We start from the raw sequence: 14,336 nt of genomic DNA, 5'->3' as shown, positions 1-14,336 counted from the left end.
CAGAGTTTTGGGAACATTAATTGGAAAAGACATGCAGATCAACTCATGTCAAGGTTCATGGGAAATTTTGAAAACCCTTCAGGTGGGGCAACTAGTGATACGCAACCTAATAATGAAGGGGTAGCACCTGCAGTAGACAGGGAGACAGAGCAAGAGTCAAGAGAGGGGAATGTGGATACAGCTAACCCTATTGACTCTGCAGTTAGTAATTCTGAAGAAGGTTCCTCAGAAGTAACCAGTCTGGAGGCCCAGTTGAGAAAATCAAGAAGAGTCATACGATCGCCTGATAGACTTAACCTGTAGGGGAAAAATTTAATTAAAAGGGGAGGAATATTAGGATTAAGGTATTTTGTAGGATTAAGTACTACATAGGTAAGGTGTAGCATGTTTTGTGCAGATGCTCTTTTGTTTGTAAATAGTAAGTCAAGTAACGTATAACCGTGACATCATTGTTTGTTGTTGTTGGAATAAAACCATGTGGAGCACAAGTTGGTTTCTCTTCCTGCTCAAACTTTACAGTAGCATCTTTGGTATTCGTCTGCATCGGTTTACATCAGGGCCTGCAAGACTTCACGGGCCAGAAAATGATGGCAATGAAGATAATAAGGGGGGATCCTGTCATCACTGAAGGTGGCTGGCTGTATGGTACATGCTCATTACCAGGGTCAAGAACAGTCATGCTTTAAATGTGGAATGCTCGGAGACATGGCTGCTTTGTGCAGAGTTGCTCTAGAATATCGGGCGAATGTGTTTTCAGAAGATGACTTTCTGCTTGTGAAGGAACTGGGACAAAAGATAATAATGGGAAGGCTGGCGAAGCTGTGAAGGAATCAGGTGATGGTCCTGTGAAAGAAGGCAGTGCTGGTAGAGTTATTAGGCCTGCCCAGTCGCCAGTCACTGGTATCCTGAAGAATGAAGTTCGTCACTCTGGTGTTGTGTCGGAGGAGATAATTGCTAGTTGTGATGAAGGTAGGTTGACGTTACCCCGATGGTGACTTTTTTTTCTGGAGGTGAATTATGTGGGAAATTTTTACCCACTATATCAATATTATCATCTAAGAAATCTATGATTTCTATATCATATCTATATCATATCTAAATCGTATCAAATCATATCAATATCATATTAGAATCATTATAGATTCATTATACAGCTTGATCCTAGATGACAATGTCACTATGATTACGTACGCAATAGGGCCCTATAGATGCCTATGTGACTTTGTGCATGATCTCTAAAGGATCCAGAAGCTTCTAGAAGGATTTCTTAATTAAAAGACTATTGGAACATTAATCGCTTCCAGTAGGGATTATAAATCGAATCCTTATTAGAATCACTGGTACTATCAAGTACTGCTTATAATCTTTAAATCCTTTTTTTTTTTTTTTTTTTTTTTTTTTTTTTTTTTTTTTTTTTTTTTTTGAGATATATACAAGAGTTGTTACATTCTTGTACAGCCACTAGTACGCGTAGCGTTTCGGGCAAGTCCTTAATCCTATGGTCCCTGGAATACGATCCCCTGCCGCGAAGAATCGTTTTTTCATCCAAGTACACATTTTATTGTTGCGTTAAACAGAGGCTACAGTTAAGGAATTACGCCCAGTAAATCCTCCCCGGCCAGGATACGAACCCATGACATAGCGCTCGCGGAACGCCAGGCGAGTGTCTTACCACTACACCACGGAGACTGCCATATCTAATTTATCCATATAGATAATCCATATAGATAATCCATATAGATAATCCATATCTACCATATCTGCCATCCTATATCTAATTATATTATAATCACATCTTATCTCAATCATAAGTCTAGAGTGTAAAAATAATCAATCAATATTCATTGAAAGATACCCCTTCTGAAGGGGAGGGAGGGGCATCTTGGAAACAAGAAGCGCCCACGACCATACCTCGCGGCACTTCGCGTTTGTTTACAACTGAGTGAACAGTGACGGATCCTTAGCGAACATTATTTAGCTGAGGACGTCTTATCTAATTATCTTTATCACCAGTGAATACTCTCTAGAAGTGGGGGAGTACCTGGACAATATATCTACAAGGAATATCTCTAGAACATTTATATCTATAAGTGTAGAGTGGAGCACACAGTGACTTGTCTCCACCTTCACCATCAACCCTCATCTTTTTGCAAAGCAGTTAAAGAAAAATCACGTAGCAACGCTACTAGTACATCATACATCAATGCTGTGATATACAATATTGTGCCTAAACTCGCGACAAGAGAGTTATCAGTCTGGCACGCTGTCAGACAGGCACCCAGCTTCAGATAAGCAGTATTGAAGGTTATTACCGTAGTGTATAAATGGGCCAATTGTATGCTTGTATAACTTTAATATCCTATAAGTCTGTCTGTCGGTTATAAAGCGAGGCTACGCCTCATACCTCAGTAAGTTTATTTATATAGTAGAGCAGCAGTAGAATCTTTATCCAAGCACTAGACCTCATGAGTGTCCATTATGTAGAGAAAAGATTGAGCCGCAATAAATAAACAAGACCTTATAAGTGTCCATGGTGTTGAAGAGATTCAGTCAAGCTGACTGTACATCATCATATAAATTGAATATAAATACATTGCATATATACTTGAATATAGAAAGTAAGTTAACAATTGCTTGCTTAGTTATTTTTTAAGTTATCATATAATGTTCATTTAATTGTATATAATTTTTAGTACTTAGACTACATTTAAATTATTTTTTATACTTTTAGAATTTAAATTGTTGTTTATAGTATAAGAATATATTGGCTGTTAATAGTTATGGTGCTAGGCTAGACTATGTACATGTTTAAATCTCCTGATTTAAACAGAGCCAGTGTTCAGCCATATAACTGAATTTATTAAATCTTATCCTTGTATAAAATACAAGCTGATGTGTGATACCTGTTGCCAGGTGGACTGTGGATCTTCAATCAACCTATCAACTAATTCATTCACCCCACCCCTTCCGTGGTGCCTCCTTGCCGTGGTGAGGGGCTTACATACACCTCCCTGGGACAGGTGTGGATTGCCTGTGTCCCCTCTTTGGGTGTTGTACGTGCTGAAGGGCACCATGTAGGGGCCTTGTGAGCCATCGGACCACCCGCTGGAGGGGTCGCCTGTGAGAGGCCGCCCTGAGTGGCATGGTTGGGTGTCCAGGCTAGGGCGATAGGGGGACTGGGGTCTTAGCACCAGTGTGGAAGAATGAACGAAGTAGTAGGATTCCCCTGTTGAAAAGAGGGAGCACAGCTGGGGACGACACAGCCTTCCTGCACTGGCCCAGCGCTCGGCCTCCCTGGCTGCCCTGGTAGGTGGTATCAGTTGGTTCTGGGTCCCATCCCTTATATATTGGTTTGCTATATGGATGACGACTTGACTACTCCTAACCAGGCTCATGGGGTGGGCGACCAGGCTCCTGAGTCGGACCGTCCTGGAAGACAGGGATCTGTAGCCTCCACTACAGAGCCCGGTTTAGGCCCAGACCGGACTCTTCCTCCCTGCTCCCCATCCCTCCTCTGTGGTTGGGTCGAGCCCCAAGCCTGCTGTGGTGACCATCTCGTCCCCTTGCACGGTTCTATCTCTTCTTGCGACTACTGCACCTTTCGACCCGTCTCTCTCTATGGGTTCTCATCGCCGTACCCGCCACAGCCACTCTCGTATGCTCCCTTCCCATCCTACTTCGTTCCATCCTTTGTTTAGTCCTGCTACATGGACTAAGTACTTTGACCTCCAACCTTTGGACTCAACTCCTCCTGACGATTTTTCCCTTCATAGGCATCATTGTCGATTCCGTGGATGCCTTTGTCACCTTCAACCCCACTCGTCTTGGTACCCGTGTAGTTACTGCTCCTTCTCAGGATGCGGCCACTCTCTTGGCCTCCTTATCCTGCCTTAGCGAAACCCCTTTTCAGGTCTCGAAGAACGTCCGGTTGAATGCCTAGTGTGGGCACTGTTCTCCTCCCGCACCATGTTGCGACCGGTGTTAGGGATCTCAGGGACTGCCACGAGGATATCAAGCATGTCCTCGAGGCCCAGGGTCATTCTGTTCTCCAGGTGGATACATTTACTCGTCCCCCCCCCCCCCCGTGGTCATCGCCGTCTGCCTCTTCGGGTTGTGAAGGTTACCTTTAATGGTAGGACCCTTCCATCCTCTGTCATTCTTGCTGGTGCCAGGTGCTCTGTTCAGGAGTATATTCCATCTCCTCGGCTCTGCAGTAAGTGCTGGAAGTTTGGGCATGGTACCCTCAAATGCTCTAGGCCTGTCTCTCTCTGTCCCCTGTGTGGAAGCGAGGGTCACTCTAAGTTAGAATGCACTTCTCCCAGGCCCGCTGCCTCAATTGCGGTGAGGCCCACCCTACCTTCTCCCGTGCGTGTATTCGTTACAAACTTGAGGCGGCTGTCCTCAACTTGAAGCACTGGGACCGTTTGTCTTTTCCTGAGGCTCGGCGCCAAGTTCATCGTCTCTCCTCTTTCGCCAGTGTCTCCTATGCTCGCAAGGTGCGCTCTTCCTCTCCTCGTCCTTCCCGCCTTCCTCAGTCTCACAACCGTTTCCGAGCCTTAGACCCGGACACGCCCACCACCACCTCCCCTGTTTCCCTCCGTTCTGTCCCGAAGGGTCCCCCTCCTGGTTCTCTGTCTAGGGCTCCCCTTCTTTCTACCCAGTCTGTCACGTCTCCTGTGTCTTCTATTTCCTCTCCTTCTAGTCCTCCTTCCCGTCCTTCTCCTCCGTCTCTTGGCTCTCCACGCCGCCTGACTGTGCGGACCGACATCCATCGCTCTCCTGATGGTTGTGTTGTTCGTTCTCGCTCTTCTTCTCCTATCGAGACACTGGAGTCTGTTGCCCAGTATGTTGCTGTTGGGACACCTGTATCTTTGAGTCAGAAGCGGAAACCTGGCTCCTCTCTTTCCTCCTCCCCTGTCGGTAAGAAAGCTTCACTTTCTTCTTCACCCCCCTATTTCTGATTCTATCATTCCTTCCCCTCCCGCTTCGGTGGTGGTGCCCCCTGTTCCTACTGTGACGGTAAAGTGTTGGAGTGTTGATGTTCGGCAGTCCTCCAATGGCAGGTGTCAAAGCCTTGTCATACTTACATAAAAAAAAGAGACTGCTTGCCTGTTTGTCTGTGGTAAGGTAAAGATGGTGGTGCCCCCTGTTCCTACTGTGACGGTAAAGTGTTGGAGTGTTGATGTTCGGCAGTCCTCCAATGGCAGGTGTCAAAGCCTTGTCATACTTACATAAAAAAAAGAGACTGCTTGCCTGTTTGTCTGTGGTAAGGTAAAGGGAAGACACGCAAAACACAAAATAAACAATGAAATTTTAATTACTTTAGAAAACAAAATATGAACAAAGACAATCCCTTGGCTTACGTCAAATTCAAAACAAGTCAACAAACAAAACAACATGAATAATTAATAGATGTGAAAATTTACTCTAATATAAAATAATGTGCAAGACAATAATAATAAGGTAGGTGCTGAGAATATTGGCTTGAACTGCCACTTCCCTAGATACACGACTGCCAGGGCTTAGTATACCAGAGAGAGATGTCAACTTCTAAGAGCACAGAGATATTCTGAGGAGGACGGTGTGAGCTGGCCCAGACGTCGACTCAGGTAGAGGGCGTGAGTACAGGTGCAGGTGTGCTGTCGGCGATACACCAGTCAATCAGGAGCAGGCAGGCGGAGAATGGGTAGTTTGCTCATTGACGACGGGTGGAGAGCCGGCGTGTCGGGTGGTGCAAGGTATACTTTGCTTCCTGGGCAAAACGTTTGGTGATACTGATGGACGTATCTTTAATATTGCATCTTGTACCTTGTAAAATGATGTAAATGATATAGGGAAGAGCAGGCTCAATCTCTCTTGAAAGAGATTATCGTCACACTACTGTGGGGGTTTCTTTAGCCCCCGGTTCCATCTCGGTTACTGCTCTTGCTGAAGTGCGCTCCCCTCTTTCTGCCCCTCCTCCTCTCCTTCCTTCTCCTCCAGACTCTGCTCGTCCACCTCTGGTCCGTCCTCCCGCTTCTTGCCCTCCGTCTTTACTCAGTTTACCCATGCCCCCTAACCCTGACTTCGCTGACCCAGATCCTGACTCTGTGCTTTTTTAGCGTGCTGTGTTCCTTCTTCATCCTTTGTTTCTTCTTTGCTCTCTGTTGCTCTCCTCTCTCTCTTTGCTGATGTCTTTTCTTCAGTGGAACATCCGTGGATTTTACGCCAATTTCCTTGACCTCCAACTTCTCATTTCATAGTTTTCGCCCCTTTGTGTCTGTCTCCAGTAGCCGATGCTTGGTTCTCGTCCTGGTCGCTTTCGTGGCTATTCTTTCTCTCTCCCTTCCCCAGCTATTGCTGGGTCCATAATTCTTCTGCTCTCTTGATTCGTTCCGATGTTCCCTTTGTCCCCTTACTTTTTTTCCTCACCTCTCCACTGTTCTTCCTGCTCGTATCTTTGTGAGTAGATGGTACACGGTTTATTCCATTTAACTCCCCCCCACTGTCCCACTTTCTCTTCCCGAATCTTAAACACCTCCTAGACTTCTTGCCGGAGCCTGTGCTCCTGCTGGGTGATTTCAATTGTCGTCATGCCCTTTGGGGTGATGTGCTGACAAACACCCGGGGTCGCCTTCCTTGAACCTTTCATCCTCTCTTCTTCCCTGTCCCTTCTTAATTCTGGTGAGCCCACTCATTTGGACTCTCGGACTCGCTCCCTTTCTTGTCTCGAATCTTTCTCTGTGCTCGTCATCCCTTTCCTTAGATTTCGGGTGGCGAGTCCTTGATGACCTCCATGGCAGTGACCATTTTCCTATCCTTGTCACTTTTTTCTCCTTTCGCCCTCCTCTCTCCTTCCCTAGGAGGCGGTTTGCCGAGGCTGACTGGCGCCTCTTTACTCTCCGTACTATTTCTGACCTCTCCGTTTTACCTCTCCCTCACGCCCTCCTTCATTTTCATGACACTATCTTTGATGCTGCCCTCCACTCTATTTCCTCGCTCTTCCTCTCGGGGAACGCGGAAGGGCATTCCCTGGTGGAGTTTGGACTGTGCTCTGGCTGTCCGCTGTAAGCATGCAGCCTGGAAGAGACATCACCGCCTGCAGTCAGTTGAGTCTTTTCTTTTGTTTCAGGAAGGCGAAGTGCGGTGGCCCGTAGGACCATCCGTGCGGCTTAAACGTGCTTGCTGGGCGTCTTATGTCTCCACCGTTACGTCCGAAACTCCTCTTCCACTGGTCTGGACACATAGTCCGCAAGATTGCGGGTAAGTTCGTTCCCGATGTCTCACCGATCCTTCGCCTCCATCGGTGCTCTTGTGGCGGACCCGTTGCAGGTTGCGACCTGAACTGGGTTCCCATTTCTCCTCTGTTAGTTCTGGTTCTCATCTCCCCCAATCCTTCCTTCTTCGTAAGCCTCTCCTTGAATCTCGTCCTTTAAATTTCTGTACTTATCTTCACCTTCCCTATAATGATCCCTTCTCTCTCTCTGAACTTTAATCTGCCCTAGCCCTTTGTGGTTCTACGGCGGCGGGCTCCGATGGCATTCATTATGAAATGCTTCGCCATCTCCCTCCGTGCACGTCTCAGTATTTACTGAGTCTGTACAATCGGGTCTGGGAGTCGTCGTCAGTCCCTGAAGACTGGCATCGATGCTGTTGTCCTCCCTGTTCGGAAACTAGGGTCTCTCGGGTCATCCCCCAAGGACTTCCGCCCTATTGCCCTCACGAGTTGTGTCTGCAAGCTCCCTGAACGTATGGATCAACGCTCGTTTGATGTGGATTCATAGAACACTATCACCACCTCTCCCCTTCTCAATTTAGTTTTCGCAAGTGCCGCAGCACAACAGATGTCCTGGTGAACTTGGAGGGCTATATTCGTACTGCTTTTGCTGCGAAGACCTCAGTTGTTGCTGTCCTTTTTGACCTGGAAAAGGCTTACGACACTACCTGGCGGTATCATATTCTGTCTCAACTTCATTCTTTTGGCCTTTGTGGGAACCTCCCTCTTTTCTTCCGGAGCTTCCTCTCTTGTCGTTCCTTTTGTGTGCGGCTTGGTACTGCTCTCTCTGCCCCTTTTCAGCAGTATGGGGGTGTACCCAGGGTAGTGTTCTGAGTACTACTCTTTTTCTAGTTGCCCTCAACGGTCTTCTTTCCTCTTTTCCTTCTGGCGTCTTCTCTGCTCTCTATGTTGATGATCTTACCCTTTGCTGTCGGGGTGATGATTCCCCTCTCCTTCAACGGCGACTTCAACTTGCGATTGATGCCGTGTCGTCTTGGGCCACCGATCATGGCTTCAAGTTCTCTGCGTCTAAGACTTGTGATATGACTTTTACTCGGAAGCATGTCGTTCTTTGTCCTTCTCTGTCGCTTTATGGTCATCCCATTGTGTACAGGGATTCCGCGAAGCTTTTGCGGTTAGTCTTTGACACTCGTTTGTCTTGGTCAGCCCATATCTCTTACCTCCGAGTTGAATGCTCTAAGGCCCTTAACCTCCTTAAGGTTTTGTCCCATACTTCTTGGGGAGCAGATAGGCGCACGCTCCTCTATTTTCACTCCTCTCTCGTCCTGTCTAAACTCGATTATGGTTGCCCTGCATACTCTTCTGCTTCTCCTTCTACTCTTCGCCGTCTTGATGCTTTGCACCATACTGGGTTGCGTCTCAGCTCTGGTACCTTTCGTTCGACTCCCGCCCTTAGTTTCTATGTTGACACTGGCTTTCTCTCTCTTCAGGACCGCCGTGATCGCTACTGTCTTCGCTATCTTGCGTGGTCCTTCCAACATCCTTCCTCTCGCCTCTGTCGTGCATTGACTTTTCCTCCTCCTTTGGTTCCTGTTCCTCTTCATTGTCTCCCACTTTCTGTCCAGTTATCTCGCTTACAGGATTCTCTTTCTGTTCATATTTCTAATTTTTCTTCTCGTATTGTTCCTTCCTTACCTCCGTGGAGTCCCCCTTTCCAAGTTTTGTACGTCCTTGACTTGTATTACTAAAGTTTGACTTGTATTACTAAACTTTACCCCTCCTACAATTCTGAAAAGCCTCTTCCTTGAGCACTTTTCTTCGCACTCCCACTCTATTTCCATCTTCACCGATGGGTCTAAGTCTGCGGACGGTGTGGGCTCCTCTGTTGTTTTTCCTGACTGTACTTATATGTGTCGCCTCCCTTCGGAGGCTAGCATCTTTACGGCAGAATTTTATGCTATTCTCTATGTTCTTCGTCTCTTGGTTTCTCATTCTCATTCCTCCTTTGTGGTTGTAGTTGACTCTCGTAGTGCCCTCATGGCTCTGGGGTCCTTTAATCCTATCCATCCGGTGGTCATCGAGATTCAACATTGGCTGTTTCTTATTCCTAGAAAATTTAAATCAGTTGAGTTTTGCTGGGTTCCCAGCCATGTTGGTGTTTCTTTCAATGATTGTGCGGATGCTGCCGCTAAGGAAGCTATCCGTTCTTGTCCCATCTCCCGTAAAGGTATTCCTTATTCCAACTTTTATCCTGTTATTCATTCTTCCATTCTTGCCCGTTGGCAGGGATGTTGGTCCTCTGTGGTTGGTAACAAGCTGCGTACTCTCAAACGTAGTGTGCCACCGTAACCGGCGGTGGGAAACTGCTTTGGCACGGCTGCGGGTTGGTCATACTCGCTTAACCCACAGTCACTTAATGGAGCGCCGCCTGCTCCTTATTGTCCGAATTGCGTTGTCCCTCTTACCGTTGTGCATATCCTTGTTGAATGTCCTGACTTCCAGGACGAGCGTGTGTCTTGCTTTCCGACTGTCCCTCGCGGTCACATGTCCCTCGATAGAATTCTAGGTGAATCGGATACTTTTGATATCGCTCGCCTTATGCGTTTTTGTTCTCGTATTGGCATTCTTGGTGATATTTAGTGCCCTCTGATTATTTCGCTCTTTGATGGTGCTACATAGCCTTTCCGGTTTGGTGCCTTCTTTTGATAATTACCTTACCTCATTCACCCCACCTGCCCCTTACAGCCCACAATCTGTCATTAGGAAAAGAGGAGCTAGGATTTACAACCCTAGCTAGAGATTTTAGTTTAATTAATTTGCAGACAGTAATTTTTTAATTTAGTTCAGTACAAGTCCCTGGTAGTCTCCTCTCATATAAAAGTGGAAAAAGTGGAAAATTTGCGAAAAGAGATGCTCGTAAATATGCCATAGAGGAGAAAGTGTGTGGCTGGTGGTTCAAGTGCTGAGGGAGATCGGGTTCGGAAGTTCAGAAGAAGAGAGAGAGTCCCTCTCTTTGTTCAGGAGAGAGACTCTCGTCCCTCCCGGCTCCTCCGGAAGTAGGGGAAGGTGAGAGGTTAGGTGTGTCCACTGTTGTGGTTAATGTTGAAGTACCTGAGGTTGACATAGCTCGGGGGGATGGGCAGAGAGAGCGTTTGGGTGGGGAATGAGTGTGTCTATGGGGATTGTTCCCGGAAGTCGGTAAAAGTTGTGCTACGTCGTTATTTAGGGTTTTGTGGCGATGAAGTGGTTCATATGGATGGAAAGCAGATTTAAGGTCTAATTTGAAGTTTGTGGGAAGACGGGGGTAAGGGGTGGAGATGGTGATGTTTCTGAAAGTGGCGGTTTAAGCGTTAGCTGCTTGGTTGTTTGAATTATGGTGGCTAAGTTTTGGTGTTCCACATTGAATGTATACTTTCAGTGTGATGTCCAAAATCAAGCTCTCTTGAGTGTGTTCCTCGGCCCCTCCTTCTTGATGCTGTATTGGTTTAGGAACACGTTGTTAGTGACTTGGAACGTTTACGATAGCTGGAACATTCCTCTCAACCTGTCTTTCAGATGTAGTGCCTTTTGAAGGGAGGAGTGTTGTTTGAGAGTCGAACTAGTTCTGGAATTATTTTTGTTTCCGGTGTTGAACTTTCTCTAAAAGATACGTCCTACTGAAAATGAGATTTCCATGTTTGGATACAATAGTTGAAAGGAGTATCAAAGATTAAAACAGTTATATAACTAACTACTTTTTATTTATGTCAAAGGTTCTCTTGACTATTCCAAAGGGTTTGGTTAGCTTTTTTCCTGCTGCCCCACTTGTTGTGCAACATTTAGGGTTAGTCGGAGGCCTGGTCGACGACCGGGCCGCAGGGACGCTAAACCCCGGAAGCACCTCAAGGTAAGGTAGTGGATTCTGACTCCAAGGTCCATATCTTAATAAATCTGATGCAAGGTACTGTTGTTGATCTAGTAGATTTTGGGGGGATGCATTTTTATGTCCCAAATGCAGGGCCTTACGCTATTTCATATTAAAAAGCATTTTCCAGTCTTCCGATCATTTGTAGAGTTCACTTAGATCTCTTTGTAAGACCTCAATATCATTTTAAATTCCTACTTTGTCATTAAATCCAATCCATAAACCCTCTTTAAATAGTATTCTTTGTAATTATGTGGGCCATCGTACATATACTGTATTGATATATTGGACAATTAGATAAAATAATTTGATACAATTCACTTTATAGAGTCCAGAAAAATAAAGCCAAAATCCAAACCAAAATATTCCTGGGCCTAGAATATCACACATATATGCTTTATCAGGCCTCATACAGCGTGTATTAGGCCTAGGATGGTTAGGTTAGGATAAGTTTTGTTTGCAGCATAAATACAAAACCTTTTCTGCTTTATCGCAATTCAATACTACCAAATTTTACTTGCCAATTGTTCAGAAAGTCAAAATATGTACAATCATCCTCGTCGTTACTCTGAGTACAATCTAAACAAGAGGATGAGTTACATAAATTTTAAGAGCCATCTACAATTATCATAAAATTGTCAGGTGCTGTCACAGTCAGGTGCTGTCACAGTGAGAGGTTGTGTTAGCTGGAGCTCTGGAGTAACAATATTATTGCAATAATGGAAGGATTAGTTAATGATTTGGTGAGTTTGGTTGGAGCTCTGAGAGCAGAGATGGATTCCCTGCGGGAGGAGGTACGACGGCTGAGACTTCGAGAGGAAACGAAGGAGACCAGTGTTGACGAGACCTCATCGTGGAGAGTAGTGAAAGACAGGGGTCTTAAGAAGACCTTGATAAGGCCGCCTACAGACGCCCTAAGGACGGCAAATTCATTTGCCGTGTTGGAGGACGAGTGCTGTAGTGCGCCTGCAGCGAGGAAATCAGCGAGGAACGGCGGAGCGCAGGCCCCTCAGGCTGTGCAGAAAGTTAGGGCGGTACTGAAGCGAATTTTGGTTGTGGGAGATTCCCAAGTGAGGTATTTAGACAGAACGTTTTGTGCTAGAGATAGGGGGAACAGATTAAGGGTTTGCTATCCGGGAGCTGGAATTGGTGATATTGTTGAAAACATGAATGATATTATGATGGGAAATGGAAACAAGCCCATTATTTGTATTAGTGCAGGGGGTAATGATGTTGGGCGAGTTAGGAGTGAGGAACTAATACAGAGATTTAGGACAGCCATTGAATTAGTTAGGAGCAAGGGAGGAATCCCGATCATATGTGGCATTCTTCCAAGAAAGGGAGTGGGAAATGAATGGATGTCGAGGGCACTTGGTGTCAATTGCCGGCTGGAAAGATATTGCAAATCAAATGCAATATCTTTCATAGACAACTGGGAACGCTTCTATGGAAGAAATGAAATGTATGCTCGTGATGGGGTGCATCTATCGAGGGCTGGGGTTGTTGCTGTTGCGAACTCGTTGGAACCAGAGGTTAGAGGTGTTTGTTTGGGTTTAAACTGTTAGTAGATAGTGGTATGGGAATTGATTTGGAGGAAGGAGGTAATAAAAGTATGTGTTCGTGGGAGAAAAGAATTGGCAAAATAATCAGGGAAAGAAAAGGGCCTCAAAATAACAATTCCCTTAGGATATATTACACTAATAGTAGAAGTCTAAGAAATAGAATTAATGAATTAAATGCTCTTGTCTGCACAGAAAAAAATAGATATTATTGCACCTAACGAAACGTGGATGAACGTAGAAAATAGAGAACTATTAGCTGAAAATCAGATAAATGGATTTAAACTATTTCACACAGATAGATATACTAGACGATTAGGGGGAGTAGCCATATATGTTAGGGACAATTTGAAATGTAGTCTCAAAGATGGAATCAAAACTGAGCCACACACAGAAACTATTTGGATAGAATTAAACGAAAAAGCAAATAATATTATAATAGGAGTTATATATAGGCCACCAAATTTAGACAGAATGCAAGCAAAGCATCTATGGAATGAAATTTCTAGATCTAACCGTATTTATGTTATGGGTGACTTTAATTTTAGTGGAATAAACTGGGTGAACAAAACAGGGAGATAACAAATAGTGAAGCAGAAGATTTTCTAGAATTAATTGACGATTGCTTTCTTACGCAACACATTTAGGAACCAACGCGGGAAAATAATATTTTAGATTTAGTGTTAACTAACAGGGAAACACAAATTAATGACATCGAAATAGGGAGTGAGCTAAGGAACAGTGATCACAAGGTAATCAGATTTAGCATAGAATGGAATAGACCTGTAGGAGAAAATTCTGTTAAAGTACCAGATTTTCGAAAAGCGGATTTTAATAGCCTAAGAATTTTTTTGGGTCAAATAGATTGGAAACTCTTGGGTATGGGGTGTGGGCCGGTCTTAGAGCGAGACATGAACCCAGCGATAGGTGACGTAAAAGGGGATTTCGATGTGGATTTAATATATGACATATTTAAGAATATTCTAAACAAAGCACAGGAACGTAGTATACCATACAAATTGAATAGGTCGAATACTAATGACCCAAAGTGGATAACAAATAATTTAAAGAACCTTATAGGTAAAAAGAGAGCTTGGTACAAAAGGATTAAGGATGGGGAAGTCAGGTTAGAACAGGAATTCATACAACTGGTTAGATGTGTTAAAAAAGAGATTAGGAAAGCAAAAAGAAACTATGAAGTTCGCATAGCAGAGCAAGCAAAGTCAAATCCTAAAGGGTTTTTTCAGTTATATCGAACTAAGACTAGGGAAAGGATAGGTCCATTAAAATCTGAGACAGGTCAAATAACGGATAATGACAAGGAGATGAGTAGTATTTTTAACAAATATTTTATATCTGTATTTGCTATAGAAGAACTTAACAATATGCCTTCAGCCGAACAAGTCTATGTGGGTGGGGATGAGGACAGGTTGACTAGTTTAGCAGTTACCAGGGAGGATGTAATTAAACAATTAGAAAAACTAAAACCAAACAAATCCCTAGGGCCGGATGAAGTGTTTGCCAGGGTGCTTAAAGAATGCAAAGAGGAGCTTTCCGAGCCACTGTCTACCATATTTAATAAATCAATAGAGTCAGGCAGAGTGCCAGAGTCATGGAAGGTAGCTAATGTGGTACCAATTTTTAAGAAAGGAGATAG

Source organism: Procambarus clarkii, chromosome 70, assembly GCF_040958095.1.
Source record: "Procambarus clarkii isolate CNS0578487 chromosome 70, FALCON_Pclarkii_2.0, whole genome shotgun sequence".
NCBI classification, from domain to species: domain Eukaryota; kingdom Metazoa; phylum Arthropoda; class Malacostraca; order Decapoda; family Cambaridae; genus Procambarus; species Procambarus clarkii.
The sequence above is the reverse complement of the archived record's forward strand: the minus strand, read 5'-3'. Positions refer to the sequence as shown.